This window comes from Mustela nivalis (genome assembly GCF_964662115.1).
Source record: "Mustela nivalis genome assembly, chromosome: 12".
In the NCBI taxonomy this organism is placed as follows: Eukaryota; Metazoa; Chordata; class Mammalia; order Carnivora; family Mustelidae; genus Mustela; species Mustela nivalis.
In genome coordinates, this window is record NC_139031.1 from 35,008,944 (window position 1) to 35,022,759 (window position 13,816).

Below are 13,816 nucleotides of genomic sequence, written 5' to 3' on the forward strand. Positions count from 1 at the left end.
CTCAAGAAAACCTGGGACTCTCCAGACCAGTGACTTTCATGAAGATTACACCACCTTTTAATTTATTTTTGCTGTATTCCTAAAACACCTTGGCTATAAAAATTGCAAGACTATGTTACACAATGTATTTTAAATTATAAAGTACATTCTAGGTAACATTATCTCAGAAATTGTTATCAAGTTGACTGTGTCTGTCTGAGTTTCTTTTTCCTATTTATTTTCACATCAGAAGGAAACAGCAAAATCTAAAGCTGCTACTCTCTGTCCTCACTATTTAATATTGTTCCTTCCTACACAAACCAATATGGAAAATACAACAGTTTAACTATAAAGAATCCTCAACCAGAATATCTCTGTTTGGTATAGCTTACTGAGGGAAAGTGAGAACTATAAGGAAACAAGTTCTTGTAACAGGTCAAGAAAACCACCTCATTTTCAAAGTAATGTCCAAGGTAAGTTATTCAGTCCTCTACTCATTTGTTCAACAAATTCTTTTTGAAAGTTTACTATGTGTCAGGCATCATGCAAGATATTTGGTGAACACAGAATTTAAAAATCTACCCTAGAAAAAAATTTTAAGTGCCTAAGCTGAGAATTACATGATGACTAAAGGCATCTAATTAAGGAAAAAGTTCAGAAAGGAACAGACTATGTGAAGGCCTAGAGGCTAGATAGCAAGGTATAAACTCCAAAACCTTAAAGGCCTCACAAAAGAGAGCTAGCAGGGTTTTCATGATATGTATGGAATTATGTCATGATACATTAAAAGAAGGAAGAGGAGTATAAGGATGGGGAGAGGGAGAAGGAGAAGAAAGAAGAAGGTGGTAACCATATCAGGAATGTAGAGAACACCCAGTTCTTGCATATCCCACTAAATAGCACAGATAGAGGTCTTTACTGTGAAGCAATTTTTCACTGGTCCAAAGAAATAAAAGAAAACAGATTAGAATTGTTTAGAAAAGGACCAAATTGTGAGCAAATACTAAAGAATGACAACAAAACCACATCTGTAATCACCCTTTAACCAAAGTAAACAAGTTCTACTGATGTTCTTTCATTCTAATGCAGAAATTTGAGAGGTACAGACTAACCATGAACATACTGTAAGATAGTAAACTGATTCATTCTTTTAAAATACTGGAACTCAAAGAATCACTGAGCCAGCCCACTAACAAATAGCTCGATCTAGGAAGTCTCATCCCAAGCTTCTTAGCTCTAAAAGAAGATAAAAATAAGTCTTTTTTTCTTCTCTAACATTTTGGATCACAGTAATATTTGGAACCCAGAAATGGACCTCAACTCTACGGTCAGCTAATCTTTGACACAGCAGGAAAGAACATCCAATGGAAAAAGACTGTCTGCTCAAAAAATGGTGTTGGGAAAAACTGGACAATAACATGTAAAAGAATGAAACTGGACTACTTTCTTATACCACACAGAAAAATAAAGTCAAAAAGGATTAAAGACCTAAATGTGAGACAGGAAACCATTAAAATTCTAGAGTAGAACACAAGTAGTAACCTCTTTGACATCGGCCATATAGCAAGTTCTTACTAGGTATGTCTTCTGAGGTAAGTGAAACAAAAGCAAAAATAAACTATTGAGACTTCAATTATTTAATTTTAAAACATCTTACAATACTTCAAATTTATTTTTGATATACAAAAATAGTTATTAAAAATAACATTACCAAATAAAACATTTTCATAAATGTACATTAACTCATGGAAGTAGACAAAATTACACAGCAGTGTGTCTAGCTTCTGAGAGCTGACTGCTAAAATTTCAAAACTTTTGCAAACTGCTTGACATCAGCAATGATGGAAGTATTTATACCATGGAGATGGCAAATCTACAAATCCGAGTTCCCCAGCCCAAGAGCCATATGTTAAACATTTATCAGTACATCACTAGTAACATTTATGGGGAATATAAAAGAAAGCCAATCATTTCAATATTATTGCATTGTTAATAAACCACATATGCTAAACACAGTAAAAAACAAAAACAAAAAAAACCACCAGTTATTCTCAATATCTTTAATATAAAGTCCACATTATAAGACTGAATCCAATTATTTTCTTATAATCTAAGGCTTCCACCCCACACATTATGCAATATAGGCAACAGATGACAATAGTTTAAGCTAAAAAGCTTGATTCTCAGATTTGTTTTTCCAGAAATTGGCTAATGTGATTATTCCAGAATTTTGTGATTTCAACCTATGTTTGCCCATAATTTTTAAGTTGAGTTGTAGTTTTGCAGCTATGAAAAATGAGTTTGGAAAAGGACACTGACCTTTTTGCCAGCATGCAAAAGGGAATAAATAAATATATATTTATAATAAATAAATATAAATAAATATATGTAAATATATATTTATATATTATATTATATTAAATATTATTATATGTTGTATAATATATATAAATATAAATGTATATTTATGTATAAAAATAAATATATACATTTATCTTCTAAAGCTACAAAATTCAAACTTGGCAGGTCTACAGATCTCAGTGAGTAAGGAAAATCAAGTCAACTCAGTAAAACAGTTAAGTAATTTTTAAACAAGTTTCGAAGTAAACATTATATGTAGCAGCATTTTAGGTAGCAACCCAACACAAAAAGAGCCAACTATCTAGCTCACCTGGAGTCAGGTCAGATAGCAGTGCGACAAATGAGAGAAACAAAGATTCACTGCTTTACTTCCAGCCATTCTTCCGAAACACATATTATAGTGTTGAAAACAAGCTACTAAGGTCAAGTCCAACAAAAGTGCACCAGTTGTTAGAATTAGCAGCTTTAGAAATTCGCTAGAAGATGAAGTACCACTAGAGCACACTAAATAAAAGATGAATGCCTTGCTGCCCATGATTTCCAAGACTCTTTTTCCTACATAAAGAACTTCAAAGATGGGCTTTTAAAAGCATGATACATTTAAATAGCGACACCTATACTGCATTCTGGACATTGGATGAAAAGCACCTTAATATATATTGCTGTTCAAAAATAACTCCCTGTGAGACATATTTGGCATCCACTATCTCATTCCTCTGTGCAACTTCTTATGTCCAAATCTTTATAACACATCTTTAAAAAGACCATCTAAATACAGGAGGAACTTAGTCTACTAGTAAGCCCATGATAGATTCTTCTTCACTTCTGTCACTGTATTTTTGATCTCTAACATTTCGTTTTGGTTCTTTCTCAGGATTTCCATCTCTCTGCTTACATTGCCCATCTGTTCTTGCTTGCTGTCTACTTTATTTCTTAGAGTCCTTAGTGTATTAATCACAGTTATTTTAAACACAATCTGATCATTCCAATATCCCAGCCATGTCTGATTTCGGTGCTTGCTCCATCTCATCAAATTGTGTTGTCTTGCCTTTTAGTATGTCTTGTGCTTTTTTCTTAATAGCTGGACATGATATCCTGGGTAAAAGGAACTATTGTAAATAGTCCTTTAATAATGTGGTGGTAAGTTGTGGAGGAGGGGAAGCATTCCATATCCTATAATTAGGCTTCAATCTTCTAGTGAGCTTGTGCCTCTGGACTGTGAACTTCAGACATGCTTCTCAGTCCCCTTTCCCCACCATAGATAGGACAAGAGGACTAGAATAAGTTAAAGTTAAATATTCCTCTTCTCTCACATGGAATCTATAGCTCGTTGGAATTGATTATTTCTTTCCTGCCAAATAAGTTAGGCTATGATAAAACCCCAGCATAATAGATGCTACCTGATTAGCCACTCCTGAGGGCAGACCTTCTTAAGAACAGAGTGCTCTGGTGTATTTCAAAATGTATCCTTTTCCTCTTCCCCTGCTAGAAAAATGAGGGAATTTTTCTCTCATATTTACTGTTGAAAACCTTGTCAAATTTCTGGAAGTAATACTCACAATGGCATAGAGATAGAGGTCCCCCTGTGACAGGATCCAACTGGAGTTTTTAACTCTCAGAGTTGTCCACACTGAGCCTCCAGCAATTTGTCAATGACAGCTCAGGTTTCCTATCCTAACACTTTCCATTGGTAAGTCCCTGCTCTGGGAAGCCATGATTCCTGTATCTATCTGTCTGTCTATTCAATCTTGGGAGCACAGTCATGGGGAACAGTGATTTGGTCTGTGTTCTCCACTCTTACAAATCCAAGAAGAATTCCTGATGGCAGTCTGTTTGGCTTTTTACTTCTTGTTAGGATAGAGTGGCAACTTCTAATCTCCCTACATGCAGAATGGTAGTAACCCAATCTGAAGATATTTCAATCCTTGTATGTACCACAGCATTATTTATAAAATAGAAAAACTGAAATGAGTTTAGTTATCCACCAGAGGTGAGTGATTAGGGAAATTTTGGCCCATTCATAAAATAGAAGACTCTACATAAGTTAAAATGAATGAACAAGAGTTATATATATACATAATTGGGTATTAACCTCAAAAATACTTTGAACTTAGCATGCCTTCACATAACATTTAAAAACTTGTAAAAAAAAAAAACCATATACTATTTTAAGACAATAGGTTATGGGATAAATTTATTTTTAAAAAATAATCTTGCATGGGACTAATAGATACCAAATTCTTGGTAGTTTTTCCTTCTAGGAAGTAAGGAAATTAGGATCAGAAAGAATTCACAGAGGCAATAACTACAACTATAATATTTCTTTAGTTTAGTGATGTAAAACAAATGTCATTACAATATTAAAATTTCTTGAGCCTGTGATTAAAATATTCTATATTGTTGTTTCTTCATGTGTAATAATTTACCTTAAAAATTATTAAAACTCTGTGAGTTTTGGAGGCTAATTATTCATTACTTGTGCGTACTATCATTTAGCCAAGAGAGCCAGTATGGCTTTATGATTAAGAGTCTGTACTCTAAAATTATCTTGATGAACACTGAGTAGTATATGAAACTGTTGAATCACTATCTGTTATACTTGAAACTAACATAACACTATATGTTAGCTACACTGGAATTGAAATTTTTAAAAATGAGCAAAGGGGAAAAAAAAAACAAAAAACAAAATAACAAGCAAACAGAGAGAATCTGTACTCCAAACCAAAAATGCCAGATTTCAAACCTGAATTCTATACCTAAACATTTTTGTCATTAAGCAAGTTAACCAATATATTTAAACTTCAGTCTATATGTGATTCTGGAAAACATAATATACCTTTAATTCTAGGGTTGTTAAAAGTGCTACAAGAGGCAGTGAATGAAACTAGCCCCTCCTACTTAAAAAAATCATTTTAAAATGTTAACTGACAGTAGATATTAGGAGCAATTTAATATATATTTCATATAACCCTCTTTTACCTTTGGCCATATCAATCTAATGTATCTTTATAATATCTCTAGGAAGAAGATCTCTTTAATCACAGGTAAGCACGTTTTCTAACTTCTTTCAGCATGTTCTTCGTACCAACTGACCATTTATCTTGCTGTTCCCCAATCTGCTGTTCCCCAATCTGATCATTTACCTTACTGTTCCCCAATATGAGGCTGTGATCATCCAGCTTCCTCCACCTTTAAAACTGTTCTTTCTCCATAGGTTATTCAACTCTAATTTTCTTTGGAGCCTATATCAAGTTGCATTTCCATAATGAAACTTTCCTAAATCTTATCACTGTACTTTGCTCTAAATAGTCTGGTCTGAACAAAAATGTATTACTATCATTGTCTAGCAATAATTTCAGTGTTTCACATTTTATGGCACTCTACAGTTTAAAATCATTTACACATTATGTACTCAGATGGCATTCAGATGAAAATGAGCTACTGTGTGGAACTAATTTTATATCTGCTGACTCTAAGTTTAATAGTTTACATCACCTCATGTATTAAATACTAAGATCTTTTCAAAAAGTTCAAGTTTAAATGTATGCCTCTCTATAGTTTTTATACTTTCCCTTTATAAGGCTTTTTAAAAAACTCAACCATAAGACATGTTAGTTGCAAGCATAAACTTATCAGTGATAATAAAAATGAATCATCAACTATCTTGTAATGTCTTACCTGAGCAATGTGTTCAGAGGCCTGCCTATCCAGATATTTGCCCAATAGTGGATAAATATGCAAGGGAAATATTACATAAAGAAAAACCATGGAGAAGGTAAGGGTAAACAATTTGAAAATATATCTATGCTACATAATCCCTGACATAAAGAAATGACCTCTCAAACAGAAAGCCCTATCCAAGTTGGTGGGAGGATTAAATATAGAAAGATCCTACACAAAAGACTAATTCTCCAAGGAAGATCTCTCACACTTAAATCAACTTGTAGTCCAACTGTAGTAAACATCTCATATCAGCCCAAGAAGAAGTAAACCTCTCCTTACACAGTTTTCATATTTGTTGAAAGGAAGCCCTGAACTTGAGGATCCCTTTTGTCCTATGATCAAGGAGTAGGGGTGATGTAGATGATGATGAACAGAGGGGAAGATGATGAGAACAGAGTTTTACTCTTTCCTGTCAACTGATGAAATCCTACATAGAAGCTTTGGTTTTAAAGTCTGAATGTTGGGATGCCTGGGTGGCAAAGTCGGTTAAGCACTGATTCTTAGTTTTAGCTCAGGTCAAGACTCTAAGGTCAATGGAGGATAGCTGGAAGAAAGGCAGGCAGAGGCAAGAGGCCCCCATCCTAAGAAGAAACCACCTTTAAAAGGCAAAAGACCACTTCCTTATATTTCTGATTAGTTTGCAAGTCATTCAACAGTAAGTCGTGTGCTATATTTCTTTAATATCCTGGTATTGCTAATGCAAAGTAGTTTAAAATGTATAAATTTAAAATCTTTATTTTCTTTATACAACTCTGACTATAGGAAGACCATGATAATTTTTGATGTCAAAACCTGTTCCTGAATGTTAATTTGTGATAACTGAGAGGTTGATTGGGAAAAGAGAAAATAAATGGACACTGGGTTGAATCCATGTCTCAGTAAAGGGGATAAAGTAAACAGTATAGGAAAAAAAAGAGAGAGATAAATCAGGAGACAGGAGAAAATGTAAAGAGTAACTTAGTTAAGCAGAACTGACTACAAAAACAGATGCAGCCAGGTTAGATATAAATTCAAACTGGAAAGCTAAAAAAAAACTATCTAGGTAAATTCTTCATTTTGAAACAGGGAAAATGGATTCAGTTATGTCCAATATATACATATGTAGTCAGACTCTCCCAATAAATTAATAAGGCTTTTTAATCTATAGATCTCTGTCAAAAATATTAGCGACTATAATGCAGATAAAGAGAATATGTATGTAAAAGAGATGCATTATTGCTAGCACTAGTTGGAAAGCAAATATCTAAGAAAAAACATTTTTTTTGACATTGATGAATTAAACATATCAAAGATAAGAACATAAATTGGACTTTTGGGGATCCACAAAAATTCTGGAATGAAAGGGCTCATTTGTAACAACATGGATGGACCTAGCAGATATAATACTAATTGAGATAAGTCAAGCAGAGAAAGACAAATACATGAAATTAATTATGTGGAATTAATATGCAGAATTTAAGAAACAAAACAAACAAACAAAAAAAAAAAAAAAAAGAAAACTAGAGTCTTAAAAACAGAGAACAAACTGGTAGTTGCCAGAGGGGAGGTGGGTGGAGGAACGGTTGCAATAGATAAAGGACATTAAGAATACACTTATCTTGAGGAGCACTAAGCAATGTATAGAATTACTGGATCATTATATTGTATACTTAAAACTAATATAACACTGTATGTTAATTATACTGTAATAAAACTTTTTTAGAAAGAGCAGGGTTATTAAGGATGACTCTTTTTTTTCACTAAGTATTTTATTGTATACTGCTGCCAGAGTATATAAAATAATTAGCTTTGTGAAATAGAAATTTATGAAGATTCAGAGAAGTAGATGTGAAGCACTGACAAAAGCAGGACTTAATATAGTATGGTATGTGTTATAGGGATAAGATTTGCATAGGTTTCAAATCCAGTTCTCTTTTGAATACTCACTGGTTCATAAATAGTGGTTTAGAAAACCATCCAAAGATTTTTTTTTGCTACAAAAAGGAACAGACTTTCTGGAGTCTTAAGGAATTCCTACTTGAAGATACTCTAGTCACCAGGGGTCATGTTGAGCATTCTACAGACAGAATTGTTTCAAATCTGCAGCTGCCTGAGAAACCTTCATGTGGCTGAGTCTGGTTTCCAGCTGGAACTATTGAACCACTTTCTTCATAGCAGTGACTCTGGAGGAAGCAGACATGGCACTTGTAAGAGCTGGACAGATTCTGCAGAGGGTAGATTGGCAAGGCTCACTCTGTATCAAAGGAAGCCGCTGACTTCAACACTACAAAAACTATTCATGGTGCTGAATTTCCAGTCTCTTTACCTGATTCACCAAGGATGATGAACTGGGAAACTAGAAATGAAAAGATTGAATTTCAGAAGTTAACAAATAAATATGACTACTTAGAAGATTTTATGTAGGAATATGGTCAAAATTTGAATAGAAAATACAGATTAGTCAAATAGTAATATAAATTCCTTTAATATCAAGGTAATGATTTCACTGTAGCATCTTGGAAGTTAGCAAAATTTTTCTGAGCAGAAGTATAGAAAGATGGAAAAAGTAAGAATTTTATGTTGGTATATGGTACAAATTGTAAAAATCATGTTTTATATTACTGAATCTATAACAAGATAACCTAGTTTGTCATCACTCTATCCATCATAAGTCATTAATAACTAAAAAGGATCATAAATGCTGGAATTTAGATATAAGACATTTCAGTAGACTTTGTGCAGCAGAATTAGAGTAAATTGAGCCTGCCTGAAATCCATCCACAAATGTTAAGTTTCCAAATGATTCATCTTAATGATATTCACATCTGTGAGTTCACAGATTATATATGACCAAATATATTTGTGTTTAAAGGTAAATTATTCACATTGGTTATATGAAATTATTACAAAGACTCAAGGGTGTAATGATATAAGATTAGTAAGGTTGAACACAGATAAATGATGAAATTAGATGATACACAGAATGTTCCTTATAAATGGAAACAAGTAAACTACTTATTTTTTATATTTGCTTATCTAAATTTAGATTAAAATGAAGAGTTTCTTTGATAAGATTAAAAAATAATGAACATGAATATCTCCTTCTCTGAAAAAAATTCTATTTGTCATCTAATGACATGTTTCTCTTAGCTATGGAATACTTCATAACTAGGTCTTTGGGGGGAAAACTCTCAATTTAAAGAAAATTTCCTTTTCTCATTTAAAAATTGAATAGCAACTCAACTAATCCAGATACCAGGGATGATGTGATGTCCTTAATTTTTTCATATAATGATATGTATGTGTGGTAAGAAATACATCTTTGCTAAATTTCAAGTTTTGTTTCAAAAGATAAAAGTCTGATTTGGGCAACATTCCCAGAAGTTCCTTTGGGGGAAAATGACACATTTCATAATTGCCGAGTTCCAGTTGCATTTGGTTAAAATAATCATTTTGAAATGGTGAGTGTGTGTGTGTGTCTATGTTTAAAGAACTGTCCTGTGTATCTGAGTTCAGATTTCAAAAATGGCAAATTATGTGGACGCCAGGTAGTATAGTCACAAGCTAATAACAAGCATAAGTGTTGAGTTGTAACATCAGCCCAATGTATTCACATGTCTTTATTTGAGCTTAGGAACAGTTCTCTCCTCATCAAAAATAATGAAAACCAGATTCTTAGGTAGCACAGCTGAATTTAGGACAAATATGACACGAAAAAATATATATCTTTACCCTGAAGCAGAAAATAATGTCTTCTTAAAAATAAAATCCTCTTATGGCAACAAGATATACAATTATATTATGATCTTAGTTGCTAATATCCACTTCTACGAGTTAATTAAGAAAGACAGAAACAATCACAGAAGAAATATAAGGACTGAGTCTTGTAGGGCTGAGAGACTGTCCTTCCACAGAACGCTAACATTTTTCACAGAACAGACAATATTGAAATACCTGTCAACAACAAAAAATGTAAGAATTCAGCATTTGACCCAATATTGTTTTTGCTTTAAAAAAAAAAAAAGAGATTATTTCTTTCTTTATTTATTTGACAGGGAGAGAGAGAGAGATCACCAGTAGGCAGAGAAGCAGGCGGAGAGACAGTGGGGAGCAGGCTTCCTGCTGAGCAGAGAGCCCGATACAGGACTCCATCCCAGGACCTCAAGATCATGACCTGAACTGAAGGCAAAGGCGTAACACACTGAGCCACTCAGGCACCCCTGCTTTTTTGTTTTTTGTTTTTTATTTTTTAACTTGCATATAGAGTCAAACATTTCTTACAGAAAGTAGAAGTAGTATGTTAGGAACATACTTAAGGCTTTTACTCTTCAGATATAAAACCACTTAGAATGTATTATGAAATTTTGAATGCTTAACATTCCCCCCCCCAAAAAAAACCCAAAAATATCAAGGCATTAGATTCATTTCTACACCCACTCAATCAAAATTCAGTAAAAATTCTATTCTCCACTGCCAAGAGAAAAGTGTTGAGGAAAAGAGTGCATAGGTCATGATGTTTTAATGAACTATTGGCTCCTGAGAATTTTTTTTTTTTTTTTTAAGGGAGCTCTGATGAGAAAAAGGTTAGACCAAATTTCATAGTAATGACAGCAATTAGCCTTTCTGTTAGGGATTCTGGTCTGACATTAGTGATGTTTTCAACAGGAAAATTAAGTTATTACCAACACTGAAAGAGAAAAAAACAATAAAACTTTTTGAAAGAGTTCAAGTATCCTGTTTGAAATAATGGCCAAGATAATTATATTCTATACATTTTTCTCTGTTGTACACAAATAATACAGTCAAAATATTAACTTTAATTAAATGCTTATACCCCACTCAAATATTTTCCCCAAATTCAATCCCAGCACCAGTTCTTCCTTAAAATACAGATTGCCCATGAAGACCAAGTTTTTAAACCCATATCTATTCAATTTTATTATTTTCAAAATAAAAAATATATACCTTGTTTCAGATGAAATTTGGCTTTCATTATTTTAGAGCTGTGAAAAATTAATTTAAATTGTGTCTTTCCTTTTCCATTTTGTACTACAGGTCTTTGAAATACATTTTTTCAACCTTTCCAATAGCTAGTATATCTATAAGAGGTCAATAAATATCAGTTTGAAAACCATGTCAGTATAGGCTAAAAATATCCTTTACTTTCCTCTTTCAGTAAGCCCTAATAGTGACAGAAAAATGTATTTCCTAATGAAATTCTAAATGAAGATATTTTGATAACTGTTTACATTAGAATCCAATTAGAACATATTCTTTTTTTTTTTAAGATTTTATTTATTTATCAGAGAGAGAGAGGGAGAGCAAGCACAGGCAGACAGAATAGCAGGCAGAGGCAGAGGGAGAAGCAGGCTCCCTGCCGAGCAAGGAGCCCGATGTGGGACTCGATCCCAGGACGCTGGGATCATGACCTGAGCCGAAGGCAGCTGCTTAACCCACTGAGCCACCCAGGCGTCCCATAGAACATATTCTATTTAGAGTAAAACTAGGTATAAGTGAAATTTATCATGAACTTTATAATAATTGAACAAATGTTTATATGCCTTAACCTGAAGGAAATACAAAATGAATTAAGATATAGTCAGTGCTTTCAAGGTGTTTAAAATATTCTAACAAAGGAGAAGTACAAATAATTTATAAATAAAGTTAATTTCATTATAGAGGACTTTCACCTATAATATCCAAACATTTTAGACATAGCAATAGCAAGATTTCTGTGTTCCTAAATATTAAGATACATTTTGGGGCATCTGGGTGACTCAGTCAGTTAGGTGCCCAACTCCTGATCTCCTGATATCAGTTCAGGTCATGCATGATTTCAGTGATAAATGTATGATTTTTTTTTACTTTTTTTTTTCTACTTTTTAAATTTTTTTATTAACATATAATGTATTATATATACATATAATGTATTATTAGCCCCAGGGGTACAGGTCTGTGAATCACCAGGTTTACACTTCACAGCACTCACCATAGCACATAGCTTCCCCAATGTCCATAACCCAACCACCCTCTTCCTACCCCCCTCACCCCTGCAACCCTCAGTTTGTTTTGTGACATTAAGAGTCTCTTATGGTTTGTCTCCATCCCAATCCCATCTTGCTTCATTTATTCCTTTCTTACCCCTCAAATCCCCCATGTTGCCTCTTGACTTCCTCCTATCAGGGAGATCATATGATAATTGTCTTTCTCTTATTGACTTATTTCACTAAGCATAATACCCTCTAGTTCCATCCAGGTCATTGCAAATGGCAAGATTTCATTTCATTTCTTTTGACGGCTGCATAGTATTCCATGGTATATACCACTTCTTCTTTATCCATTCATCTGTTGATGAACATCTAGGTTCTTTCCATAGTTTGGTTATTGTGGACATTGCTGCTATAAACATTCGAGTGCACATGCCCCTTCGGATCACTACATTTGTATCTTTAGGGTAAATACCTAGTAGTGCGATTGCTGGGTTGTAGGGTAGCTCTATTTTCAAGTTCTGAGGAACCTTCATGCTGTTTTGCAGAGTGGTTGCACCAACTTGCATTCCCACCAACAGTGTAGGAGGGTTTCCCTTTCTCTGCATCCTCACCAGCATCTGTCATTCCCTGACTTGTTAATTTTAGCCATTCTGACTGGTGTGAGGTGATATCTCATTGTGGTTTTGATTTGTATTTCCCTGATGCTGAGTGATGTAGAGCACTTTTTTATGTGTCTGTTGGCCATCTGGATGTCTTCTTTGCAGAAATGTCTGTTCATGTCCTCTACCCATTTCTTGACTGGATTAGACCTGCACGATTTTTGTGAGATCAAGCCATGCACTGGGCTCCCTGCTCGGCATGGGGTCTGTTTGAGGTTTTCTTTCTCCCTCTTCCTCTCCCCAACCCTGACTCTCTCTCTAAATAAATAAATAAATAAAATCTTTAAAAAATATTCACCTACATTTCAAATATATCTAGGAGTGAAATGAAATAATGGCCATCATTTTTGCATTTTGATGTCATTTTTAAATTATTTATAAAACAAGGAGAATTCTTATATAGTTTTATGCTTTTTTAAAAAAAAGATTTTACTTATTTATTTGACAGAGAGGCAGACAGAGAGCGGGGAGGGGAAGCAGGCTCCTTGCTGAGCAGAGAACCCAATGCAGGGCTTGATCCCAGGACCCTGAGATCATGACCTGAGCTGAAGGCAGAGGCATAATCCACTGAGCCATCCAGGTGCCTCTAGTTTTAGGCTTTTCTTCTTCACCAATCCTCTCCCCAAATAAGAAACTAATTTTAATGGGAACACTTTACTGAACAACTCATTTACATATTGTTGTTTATTCTCTTTTATTAGTTTTAATTTATAAAATGTATACCTTGATTTTTGAAACATTTCCTAAAGTAAATCACTTAAGTAAAATCATGCTAAGAGATTTTGGTCTTCAACCAAGATATTCATGACCATCCAAATGATAATGCTAATAAAAACTATCAAAGTGTCAACTAGATAAACCAATTAAAAAGGAACATCATATGAATACTATGTTACCTATATATCCACACTGTGATTACCAAAAGTTTTACATGAAACTTCATGAACTACACAGAGGATAGAGTTTTTTCTCTCCTCCTCTTCATGAGATGACCTTGTTATTGAACACAGATTTGTTACTTTAATCAGAGCAAAATTAACCTATTTTTCCAACTTTACTTTTGATTTTAGATAGCAAATTATTTTTCTTTAGGGAAACAATGCACTTTTTTTTTTTTTTTTTGCT